The 13,173-nt window shown below is 38.5% G+C and overlaps 1 protein-coding gene across 2 annotated transcripts in view; it reads left to right on the forward strand.

Annotated features, from left to right (window-relative positions):
- The window catches only part of SVEP1 (sushi, von Willebrand factor type A, EGF and pentraxin domain containing 1), a gene marked incomplete at its 3' end in the record, with an annotated part of 131,103 nt that overhangs the window by 20,223 nt on the left and 97,707 nt on the right, over window positions 1-13,173 (forward strand). The gene's annotated exons all lie outside the window — the stretch shown is intronic.

The following is a 13,173-nucleotide window of genomic DNA, read 5'->3' on the forward strand; positions in this document are numbered from 1 at the left end:
GTCATAATGCATTTGAAGCTGTTGAAAGCTCTCTAGCTGAAGACATAGAATAGCTCTAGCAGTCAAACTCACGTCATACCTTGTCTCCAAGGTATGGCCCAAATTGATGCACAGAAAAGAAGTAAGAATAGGGCAAATGTTCTGACACAGTAAAACTTCCCTAAAACACAGCTCACAAGTAATTTGTGATTAGAGTTTACCAAGTATGAGGTAATGACTTCTTTTTTTAGTAAATTTTCCTTCATTGGTTTTGCTGATCGCTAGTTGAACTTCCATAAACTTTCTTGTTTGGAGAGGGGCTGTGTTACACAGGTCTCTGCAGGATAAATCCTTGGTGAACCTTACAGTCAATTAAATGTTCTTTAATTCTCTTTTGTTGACTTTCTGTTGCTAAAGAGAAAGAACACATTTGGATCACTAAACAGAAACTTGTCGTCACATTTTGCTAAGATTGTTGTTGTTGTTACTGCTTTTTGGACGTATTTTTACTAGTGTGCTTTCAAAATCTACAGTTGAAATAACAACAATATACAGTTCTTTATTGTCAGAGAAGGTATGCAGGTTTTATCTAACTCCATTGATTTTTCTAGGACAAAAGTTTCAAAATTGCTAGAGCATATCTGAACTCTGTTACATTTGCTTTGTAAGCTGGACAAAAGGAGTATTTATAATCAAGTATTTATCAACTAAAAACAAAATACAGTATTTATATTAATCTTGTTTGTATTTGCATATTATCACTTACATTATGCATATCACAGTTCTCATGGGATGTTTCCCCATGAGATGTGAACCCAGTGTGCTGGATATATGGATTATGGTTGTACAGCTGTTTATGAGGACCATGCTGCTTTTTTAAATGTGATTTTCATTACATGTAGAGAGTCTCTTGATGTAAGTTGTAAAGAGTTGATAGTTCTGTTCAGAGAATAGACACAGGCAGGTTTATGGCTAAGAAGCTGAAGAATTCCTCCAGGGGAAGGTGTGATGGAGATTGTGATGGCTGTATTCCTGCACAAGGACGATTATAAGGATACACTGAGGGATCCAGACTTTACATAAGCACATGACAGGGTAAAGGTGTTGTCTGTCACCAGGGCAAGAAAGGTCTGAGATACCCCAGTGTTTGTGTTGGGAAGTTGACCGTTATACTCCCTACCAATTCGCAACTTGTAATTCACGTTGTGCCCTTGGAGTATCTTTCTATTGTTCTGTATTAAGAGAAGTAGGTAAGCAGGAATTCGTTGGGTTTTGAGTGCAACATGAGTAAAGGAATGGAGAGTCAATCTCAGCACTGACACTTTGGATCAGATTTCTGTTTTATGTAAGTGGGTGCAGCTTCCTTGTGTGCTTAATTAAGTCTAAACGAAGATAGACTATTCCATTTTGCTTATTTTCAGTTGTAATTGTTTCAGACAAAATAAAATTTTCATCATAACTTTTTCTTTTGTATTTCAAGTAATTTCCTCCACCTTGAGTCCTCTAGTAGCCTATTGAACAAAATAAATGCAGCACTTCTGCCTTTGTCAGTAGTTTGTATCATTAAATATTGTTCCGAGCTATTCCTAAAGATAGTGGGCCTATCATTTTAGAGTTACCCTTTCTACATGAAAGGATATTTTGATGGGGTGAGCATACCTTTTCAGTGCCATCAAAAATGATAGAAGTCTGGTTTCTTTAAGTGGGTACTTTGCAGCTGCAGAGGAAAGTTTCATTTTGACAGGTGCTTCTAAACTAATTTTGTAAAAGGGGTTGGTACTAGATACACCGCAAATAAGCTGATGATTGCAGCCATCTGTTGTATATTTGAAGATAATTGAAGATGCATACATATATTTTAGGGAAAATACAACCTGACTAACTCCAGCCCATTCTTTAAAATGTGTCTGCTTTGCTCAGCTGTTGTATTCTCCTTTAAGACAGGCAGAAACAAAAGGTGTTCCTTAAACGATAAACAGCATATTTTGAATTATTTTATTCTGAAAAGCATTCCAACCTTTTTTTTAAACATTTCTCAGCTGAGCATATCTGTGGATTTGTAAAGCACGAGGAATCTTAAGAATGCATCTTAACTTATCTTCACTATATAAAGTGCAGGATGACTTTTGGCAAGTTTACAGTGACAGGACTTACATTTTAATTGGACTGCTTTTAGCTTTTGATTGATTAAACTTTGATTGATTAAACTGTGGTTTACTATGTTTACCTAATATAGTACGGCTTTTTTTAAGGAGTTTTCATTAGGACAGGAGAATGTTCTTCTGCAGTGTATCTGTTCTTTTTGCTATTTTAGTTATTTTCTGTATGCTCTTGTGTATACCACCTTACTGTTTGTGGTTTTGGATGTGAGGCATCAGGGTAACTATGTAAAAATCTTAAACAGTTTTTTAGTTTCCTGATTACTTGAAAACATTGTCTAGAAAGCCTCCATAAAAAAAGCAGGAGTCACATGCTTTGTTTAGTGATCCAAAAAGCCGAAATGGTCTTCAGTGTCCCCCTCCTGTTTTTTGTAATATTGTTGATGATGTGCCACAGAAAGAAGAACAGACTGACTGTTCTCTACTTTAAAAAAGCAAACCATACAAAAGCTTCTTGGCCCATGCTAGGAGCCTCATGCAGCAAGAAACATCTGTGACAATGTGACAAAGGAAGGGAGGAAAAGGAAGAACAGAGGCAGTGTCAAAACCAGTCCCAAGTACTGTAGAGTACATGAACACCTCCTCTTCGAAACCACTTTTTTTGACTCCTTCCTTTCCTTGATTACAAATGTTGACTTTCAAACTAGAGACAACCAAGTAAAAATAAGTCTGTGATTTCCACTAAGACTTTGTATTCCATTCCACCAATAAAAAGGTGGGCTGCTCAAATCAACTGCTTGTTCCATGGTAAAGTAAAACAAATGTCCAGATCTCCGTTTATATCTTCTTCCCTGTCTTAGGAAGTTAAGGAATATGTCTTTAACACAGCCCTTTCACAATTTTTTTTCAGCAAGATTCCAGAGAAAGTTCTTTTTTAATTGGGCTCTTGGGTTGGATGGCCTTTTAGGTTCATGATGATGCAACTGAAGGATGCACATTGTGTTTCTCATCAGTTATGTCCTAAGCAGAACAACAGTTACTGGGGAGTTCAGAAAACTGTTGTCTTACAACCACTTCTTCTACAACTTTACAACCAGTTTCTTTTATCTAACATGTGGACCTCATTTTTTGAAGATGATGTGCAGTTGGCGGGGCAGAACTAATACATTAAATGCTTGTAGTCTATTTTAGTTATTCCTTCTATTATTTATTTTTGTTCCTTTACCTGGGTATAATTACTCAAGTGTAGAATTTTCACCATATATTTGAGTATTCAATAGGTTGCCTAAGCTTTGATTTAGGAGTATGCAGCATACCAGTTATCATCTGCACAGCCACTAGGGCAACAGTTTTGTCTACAAAACAGCACATAAAGAACCTTTCCAATGAAAACTGAAGTAACGTGAAAACTTTTATGAATTTTAATTCAGAACACATTCACTGAAAAGACTTTAAACTCTGAGGAAATTTAGATCCAGCAAGGCAGGGGAGATTTGCATTTTGTGGTTTGTTGGATTTTGGACCCAATTTTCAGCTGAGCATTTTATTCCATGAAATTTTCAGGATTGTTCCTATGGAGAATGCAAAACGAAACCTGATGTTCATGAGTTGGATAGCTTTCTAGTTAGAAAAAGAGTATATAGTTTTTTATTTAAGATACTGCTGCAAGTTCTTTTCTTAGTCAGACAGGAAGCACTTTAATTCTAGGGGTGATTCTAGTGGCCTAATTAAAGAAAGCTAAACATCTGTTCTGCCATGCTGTATCCTTCCTCCCTTCCTTTTCACAGGAGGTTCTGCCCCCTTTGAGTCTGGGTCACCCTTTCTCAATACTCTGTTTCAGGAGGTGTTTCTTTAGCTACCCTATAGGAATTACTAGCTTAATGAAGCTTTGCTAACCATCCTGAACTTGTCATAGTATATGTGGAAATTCTTCATAAGTTTACAAGATCTCTCCAAGCCCCAAGGCATCCAGGATTAAGAACACATACCATAACATACACTATGCTCTTCGGCAGGTGCCTGTCATGGATCTGAAGGAGAACCACCAGGAACACTCTGAGATTCCACTAGTAGTTGATAGACAGGGAAGGGAAAAAGAGCAAGAAAGGGAGTGTGAAAAAGATGGTGTATAAAATTTCTCCAGCTATGGTAAAATCTTAGGCTAAATTTGCCTTTTGAATGTGGAGGTTTGAATTGGTTCACAGAACTGCACATTTTCAAGCAGTAGTACTTAGTCTTGCTGTCTCACAAGGCAGTGCCATTTCATGTTTTCATCTATTGAGAATCTGCATCTTAAAACAGGACAGGAGTTTGTTTTGGTTTGTCTTCTCTCGTTTGTTTTTAATTTCTAAATTTAAAAAATACTTTTCAGTTTTTGCCTAGCTCTCACAAAAAGAAGGCTTCTCCTGAGACACACAGCCATTGAAAACTGGCTAAATCAAAGGAGCATCTCCTTGAGGAAAATGTCAAATGGTTGCTAATGTGTTATTTTGTGCCACATCATCCTGCAGATCTCGATAACCAAAAGAAGAAAGTAAATAAGATTTTTAAGCAATTAAAATAACTTGGATTACAGCTGGACAAGGAAGCTGGGATGTACACACGTAAGGAAGCATTAATGCCTATAAAACCTGAGCAGTTTGGAGAGACTTGGTGTTGGACTCACCTACTGTAGAGACAGAAAAGCTTGACTGGAGAGTCTTTGCTCTGTATACAACACCTGGCAGTCCATAATTCTCCCCTTTTGCTTAACAGCTCTCTAATAATGAACACTTTCTGTAACCCTTTTGGAGGATGAGATACCTTTGTATATGTTACTCTTATTTTTAATTAATTTTAGAAGTGCTTCTCCCAAGTGGAGCCTTCCTCTGTTACAGCCTCTCTTCAGTGGCTTTTTGTTTGTGATAATATGCACAGGTTCTATTGTGAATATATTGTGTTAATCATGAGTGGCTGTCATGTAAGAAGAAGAGAAAACAAGAAAGCAGGGATCAAAACCAGAAGGAAGGATGCAAAATACCCATGACTAAGCAACAGTGAATGGATGCTTAATTAATACTGGCAAAAACATTCCTTACTGGCATTCTGTGTAATTTTTCTTTTTCTTATAAATCTTGTTTGACTCATTATGGGTAGCAATTTGAGCATAACATCGTGATGGTTAAATACAGAAGAAATATAAATAAGTGTGTTTTTCTAGTGAGGTTATCATAACATCAAGATGGGTAAGTACAGGAGAAATGTAAACTGATCTGGTTTTCCACTGAGGATACTGGAAGACAAGTAGATGAGGAAGGTAGATATAGGAGGCAAGTGCTATAGAAAAAGCTGTGGAGATTTATTAGGTTAATTATCCTTTAAAAAAACTTTTTAAGACTCCAAAAAATTATGCAAGAATATTCATAATTGTTGTTTGCACAAAGACTAAAGGAAATGGCTTTTACAGCTATTTTGTGTGGAAAATAAGTAAGTCTGGAAGCATGCAGACATACTCCTCCAGACATTTTTACATTGAAATCTGCTTTCTCAAAGATTTCTTCCTTGAAGCCCAGTATTTCCTGTTTTGCTTTTGAACATCCAGGTAGAGATTCTCCTACTTGTTGCTATAGGAAGCAAAGAAAAGGCTGAGTGAAAAATGGATTTGGGTGCTGCAAGATTTTTCAAAGAGGAGCACACAAAGAGGAGAGAAATTCTTTGTTTTGGTAATTTAAAAGCATGATGTCCATAAATTCTTCACGTCAGGAGGGGTTTTTTGGTAGGAATGACTGACTCTGAGGTTTATGTTAGCTTGCCTGATACTACAGTAGTTCTGTTTGCATTTTAAGTGGCTTCTGGCACCAAAGTATTTTGTTTCCCACCTGTACAACCTGCTTTATGAAGATGGGACATTTCTGGCAGTGGAAGCTTCTTTTGTTCCTTGAACCCTTATGACTTTATACCCACAGAGTGATACTGAAAAGGTTCCTGAGACACAGTGTGTATGAAGCGATAACAGGTTTTGTCAGGTACTGAAGTGTTTCTTACTGCACTGTGAAAACCTCAATGATCTGCTTTCCCCATGTGAAGCCTGTGAAGTGAAACAGTAGCAAAATATTTTTTCAAGTATATGTTTTATAAATATAAGTAGGAAAAAAACTGATGAGGTTGGGATTTTATTTATCTTTCTTTAGGGATCTAAGTATTCACAACTCAGGTGGAGCAAATCATGAGACTTGCTTGGGGTTTTTCCTTCTTTTTGGAGGAGTATTGTTGTTTTGTTTAAGATTGTGAAGCTCATCAATTCCAAAATGGAATTTTAATCCAGATACAGTCCATCAGAAAAACTCTTTAATAATCTCTAGAGTGAGGCAGGGAGCTTTCCAAACCATCATAGAAATGCTAAAGTTTTAAAATCTAACCAATGGCATTGCTTGCAAAATTGTAGAAAAAGAGCTTTTCTTCATCAGTTTGGTACAAGTTTTTTCACCTTAACAAATGACATGTCCAGCTACTGGTGTTTTTTAACTGTATCCATCTTTTTGATAAGCCTGTTGAAGTGAATGAGTGTTTCCTCTTATAATACTGTTAATGAGTTTTGGATCAAGTCCTTGGAAAGGAGTGACTCATTTTTCTGTCTTCTTCAGGCTTGATGTGTCAACTTATACATATCTTCTGTTGCAAAAATAAATATTTTAAGTAACATGATAAGTAATATGGATAATGATTATTTCACTGATATATGATTTTTCTAACTCTGCATGATATATCTTGTTTCCTTTGCATTTAAAACTGAACTGTAGTGAAGAAAGAAAACCCTGAAAACCTGTGTATACAGGCACTGTTTCTGAGGAAATTCTTTCAGAACAAAGTTATAGGTTAGAGATGAAAACCCAGATTCAGTTTTGACATGTGCAGACCAGAAAAGGAGAGGTGTAATTTTACATCTGTATACAGTATTGAAAAACATCTTGTCCTTTGCAACTAGATGTCATCTGAGGCTTTAGAAAATAAGTCTCTGTGCTTTCTTTTGTATTCAGTACAGAGCTATTTCTGAAATAAATTGGATGAAAAGTTGGAAAGTGATGCACAAGTTACCCTTTTTTCCTTATCTTGGAAGTGACTTGTCCTGGTCACCTCAGGATGAAAATAATGCTTCTGGCAAGTATATATATATATATATATATATATATATAAAGTATCTGGCAAGTTCATAGGTGCAATTCAAGGAGAAAAATCAACCATGTGGAGGGCTTGAGAGGAGCAGAAACTGTGCTCTGAATAGAAATAGACATGACATAGGAATAGTCTCTAGCTTTGTGTGCCTTAGGCACAGACTTAGGCTTCCCCTTGAGCGCCTAAGCTTTCCTTTGGCCACAGTGCAGCCATTGCAGGTGGCCATCACAATGAAAAAGGCTCCAAGTGTAAATACAGCACCAGCTAGGTTTAGCCTTTAGTTAAATGACTGTAAAACCTCTACCGTTAAGCCTGGCTTTGCCTTGAGTCTCTAGACAGGATAAAAAGCAGGCTGTCTTACCTTACCTTGAGATTTTACATGGTTTGAAAACATCTTTCCTTTTCCAGCTGTGCAATCCTTTAATAAGCCTTTGTCTGGTCTTGCAGATTCGGAAATCATTTTCAGGATTAGGACTTGCATCATACCAGGCACTTACTGGAATAATTGTATGTCCATGGAATCCCTTCATTAAAAGGTTTTTACTGCAACATTCTTTGGTCACCCCTATGGATTACATGGTGTCATCTTGCCTTCAATACCTTTTCAGGAACACATAGCCAGGATGTTTTCACAGGCACACATGCACACATATTATTCCTGAACTTGTGCCAGTTTCGCAAATTAAAAGCAGACATTTTAGCATTCTGTGAACTTTTAAGTAGCTTTTGTCTTGGAAAAGGAAAACCAAAAGTACTTGAAAGAGTGCATCATGGATAAAATAATATGGCAGTATACAGCAAAGGGTGTTAATTACGGAAATGAGGAGAGAGATTAAGAGACTTAGAGCTTGTTTTAATTAACTGTTTGGTTCCTAGTGGCTCTTCAAGGCTCCAGAGCATCACCTTTAAGTACTTAAGTCATTCCCAGGATGTAATTTGCACTACAATTAACTCGAAAGGTTTAACCTTAGTGCCTGTGCCTCTGAGGTTGTGAATAGGTATCAGGATTCCTAGCTTCTTTAAGTTGCTCCCAAAGTCTTGTCAAAGCTGATCCATTTAACCAGAATGGAGCACAGCACTCTTAAGGTGACAGACTCGTGCAGTCACTGTGTCCCTGCATTTGGAGTTTGATGGATTGCACATGGTGTGTTTGTCATTTGGTCAAACAAATTTGAGTCTTAGCTCCCAGGATCAGTTTCCAATTGAATGTAGAGTGTAGGATTTTTTTTAAATTTTATTTTATTTTAAAATCTTTGCCTTGATGTGTGCTGTGATAGTTACTCAACCCAGGCCAGTGATTATTGCAGAGTGTGTTCTCTGTAAGAATGAGTACTATTCCTTTCAGCATTATAAGTAAAATTGTCTATTTCTCTTCCAATAGGAAGCAAATACTTTGTATGAAATGCAGCTTGCATAATTTAGCAAATGTTCAGAAATGGTCATCTGTTAATTGCCGTGGGTTTGCTGAGGGGGAGAAGAAAAATGTAGAAGCAAAGGTGCTTCTACACCTTCTATATGTTCTACATGTAGAACAAAGGTGCTTATCAGGTCATAACCCACAGCTAAATAAGTCTTTGGAGATTTTGACCTAAAGAAGGTCTTTCAAGGGATATTTACCCAAAAGGCAATATAGATGTTGCTTGTACTACCTTCTATTTGGCTGCCACCATTATAAAACAGTAAAGACAGTAGGAAGAAGGGGTATGATGGCTTTTCTGTTGCCTCTCCTATTCACTCCTGTCCAGCTGACTTCCCTGCGCTCTGTATGGAAGATTGGCAGGTTCCACAGATCGTTTCACAGTCACTTCCCCAGGAAGAAGCCTTCTCTTTCTGTCCTCTGCAGCTATGCTCCTCACTTCTCCCACTGTGTGGATTCTATGTTTCTTCATTCTCAAGGGTCCAGAAGTACTTCAGATGCTGGTACCAGTCCAGCAAAGGCAGCAGGCAGCCAGTAGAGTATGCTGGAAAAAACACCGTGATGAAAAGATGGCAAAAGCCTACTCAGCTTGGAGAAGAATTAGGGCAAATAGATTGCAGACATTTTATGATAAGCTCAATCTATCTGCCAGATACTCAACAGTCAGAATGGACAGGAGCATTTTGGTCTGCTGTCTTCTAATCAGCCTCATTTTCTTCTGTCACTCTAAAATCTACTGCAGATGTTCCAACCTTCTCACCCAGAAACAGTGCTGACTGCCTGGTGGAGTGTGACCAGGTTCCTTGAGAATGAGAGAGCAGCAACACAGATCAGTTTCATCAAACAGGAAATTGGTTTCTTCTGGTTCTTGTTGGTGTTTTGATGAAAACAGAAATCAGGACTTTGCACAGAAATGGGAACGTCTTCAGGCCAAAACCCTAGGGTTTAATTTGTTACCATGCAAAACAAAGCCAGACCAGCAACTCACACTTCCAGTGCAGATGTTTTAGTAGGGCTGACATCTGAAGGTAGTTTGAGGAGTTGAATTTTTTCTCCCTGTCTGAAATTTATTAAGTATAAATTGTTTTCCTCCACAAGAATGGGAAGAATGAATGGACCTTTTTTTTTTTCTTTTTTTTTTGGGGGGGGGGGGGGCGTAGGTGGGGTGACATTGGGGGGGGTGGAGTTGAGAAACATTGATTTTACAGAAGTGTGTGTAATATAATCAATTGGTCTAATTATAATCATGTTGTTTAGTTTGGACCTGACAGATCTGAAACAAAACCCAATACAATTAAGCACTAAGTTGCAGGGTTTTGTTGTTGAAAAGCATAGCGGAAGGGCAAAATCTCCATCTGTGTAGGTGTGTGCAGCTGTATTGATTTTATGCAGAGTTGCACCCTATTGTGACAACCTAAAATCTGGCTCCTTCTTTTGGCCATGAGGCAAATCTGCTGGGTTTTTCTCCATGAGAGCAAAAGAGACATTCTGAGGATAGATAAAAAAATAAGCAGATTTTTGGCCCCAAAAGTTCAAGCAAAGGGTGTTCCCTTGTAAATGCCATAGTAAATACCCATGCAAAGTTTCCATCTTCTTCTGGTGTGTAGTTTGTTTCTCAAAAAAGAATGCCAGAAGATAAAGTACAAGAACTTTCCTACATTGGGACTGCTAATGCTGCATGGTTTTTTTCTCAGATCATTGCTATTAATTCCAGCCTGTTTTGTTGGCTGGGGCTTCATGGAATGGTCTAGAGTATAACATTCCTATTACTATTCTCAGGCTTCTCTTCAGCTCCAGTTTTTGTGATTTTATGACAGAAAAGTGCTTGCTGTATTCTGACTGTGTTCCCCTAGAAAAACTCTTTTATCTGGAAATACACATAGGTGGTATTAAAAACGGCTAAGAGATAGAGACAGGAAATGCCAGTGTTCTGGTGAAATGCAGAAACACCTACATCTGCACAAGCTGGGAATACTCTTTAAGTCACATTAATGTAAAGGCATATATTTATATTCTGAGATTAATGTCTGTAAAAACACCTGGAGCTTTGGAGGAAAATGTTGACCTGTTAACTGTTTTTTCTTCCTGTGCCTTGTTTCACACGTTGCCCATCTGCTGCCCACAGAGCATCCCACAAAGCCTAGTAGGTCTGGGAGCAGCAGTCTGCTAAAGCCTGCTGCAATAACTTTAGCATCGTAGGAGACAAGCCCAGTGGGTCTTAACAGTAGCAACAGTGTGTGTACTCTGGGGAGTCCAGGCCAGTGTAGAGGTACTCTAGTACCTTTAAATACAGCAGCTAACTAATTTAAATCTTATGCATCTTTTTTATATCTGTGGCACAGAGGTGCCGTAGGTCTCAAGACAGACGGTATGGGAGAAAGGGTTGCATGCAGGAATATGAAGTGCTGCAGAAGATGCTCTTTCAAGTAATTGAGTTCACAGGACTAGGTGTTTCGAAGTGCAAAAAGGAGAATGGAGGGCTTAGTAGCCTTATTCTGAGGAGTCTTGGTATCAACACAGAACATAAGGAATGCTCGCCAAACACCAGAAGAGCTACATGTAGTTTCTTTTGGACTTCCGTTACTATCTGTCTCACAGAAGCATTACTTTGTACACCTAAATATACTCTGGTCCTTTAGACCTATCAGCTTAGCAAAGAAATATCACCTGAGGTGCAAATACATAGGTTCCGTCTTTTGAGAGTTTATGTCTTTGCCTCAGCATAGTGAGGATCAAAACATGCTGTCATTTGCAAATTCCTTCACTTCAATTTTTATGTCATAGTGAATTGTAGAGGAGTAAAACACGTACGTAAATATTGCTCTTTTATTTCTGAGTGGAAATTCAAAATATAATGCCTTACAAAATACAACACCATTTTTAAAACATGGCACTTCTGTGAGTACCCATATTCTTCCTGGTTAGCCAAAAACACTTCAAAAAACTGTCCCAGTGGCAGTGCAGGGGTGGTGGTTACGTCATGGCATAGGAGTACACAAAGGCAAGGGCAGCTGGTCTTCACTAGTGACTTGATTTCAGCAGTGGGAGTAGCAAAGTTATATATGGCTTTTTTAGGTGGACCAGTAGCCCACCTTGTGTCCACAGTCCCAACTCATGAGAACAGAAGTAATGTGATTACAAAAAATGAGGAGTATATCAGACTCGGACACTGAGGCACCATCTGCCAGTGTCTCTTCAATGTAGCAGTAGCTGAGGGTTACCTACATTCCTATTTTTTCCACCACTTAGCACTGATGCTCCTTTTCAGTACTTATCCATGACAATGGTTGTCCTAGCCTAGGTGCCAGTTTGGCCTAGAAGCGGTACTAAGCTGTGCTATGGCCCCAGGAGCACAGTTTGCATGGCCCTCAGTTCCATTTGACAAATGAGATGTTACGTTCTGCCAGCCTCCAGGATTCTGCTGTCTTCACTGTCCTAATAGCTTTTCACCATCACCAGCAGTTCTTCAGCAGCTGCCTGAGCACTTCCCACTATGTCACAGGCAAGATGGCAAATTGTACCCTGAGAACATAAGGGAAGCCCCTTATTGTACTTTGGTTGCCTCACTCCTTTTTAACTACCTATCCCTCAAGATGCAGGTAATGATTACAGCTGTTACTTGTCTGGGTTTTGCCTCAAGGCTGAAGCACAGACAAGGATGAAAGCTAACAAGTTCAAAGTCTGTGAATGTGATGCTTCACAAAATTGCCTGTAATGCCTTAAATTTCACTCCCAGTGATGCTGGTTTGATTTATTTTCACTGCTTTTAAGGTCATTTTTGGGAGGCCTCCTGTGTTGAAATAGAAAGTGCAGTGCCTCATACATTCCTACATCAGAGAGATAGTTTGTCATCTGTTGCTTGCATCCCTCACTGTTTCACAGTCTGCAAAAGTGCAAGAAATTAGCCGAGAATTTGGCTCCAGCTCAGGAGAAACTGGGGTATTTTTAGACAGCATTAATTATCTGTGAACCTAACTAATTGGAATCAAGTGCTGTTTAGGAATAGAATTTCTAGGTAAAAATCAGTGGTTTAATAATCGTAAGTCCTAGGTCCATTACACAGTGATTTAATTGTTACTGCTGCTTGCCTTTTCTTCCTTTTTTTTTTTTTTTTTTGCTTCAGGTTGCAGTTAAGAATGTTCCTCCTCCTTATTCTCCATCTCTGCAGGTGTAGATGGCCTTGTTTATGGCAGAGGAGATCAGAAAAAAGGCATGCATTTAGAAACAGTAGGACCAGAAGTGTGGCAGACCTTTTTCCTCCTGAAACATACAAAGGATCTCTCACTGCCCTTTAGAAAAAGAACATGTGATTCTGCTTCTCCAGGGTGTAAAAATACCTTTGAAGCTGCAAAGAGGATACAGAGGTGGGACACAGAGCACAATTTCACTTTGTTGTACCTTGGGAGTTCTTGAAAGAATCTCACTCTGCTGTTTCTCTGCTCCCTTTCTGGCAGCAGCAGCAGACTATTTCGTTCTAGTTTAAACAACTGAAATTCACTAAAGCCTTCAGACGTTACAGGTTGCTAC

The sequence above is a fragment of the Falco punctatus genome (genome assembly GCF_963210335.1).
Source record: "Falco punctatus genome assembly, chromosome: Z".
NCBI lineage: Eukaryota > Metazoa > Chordata > Aves > Falconiformes > Falconidae > Falco > Falco punctatus.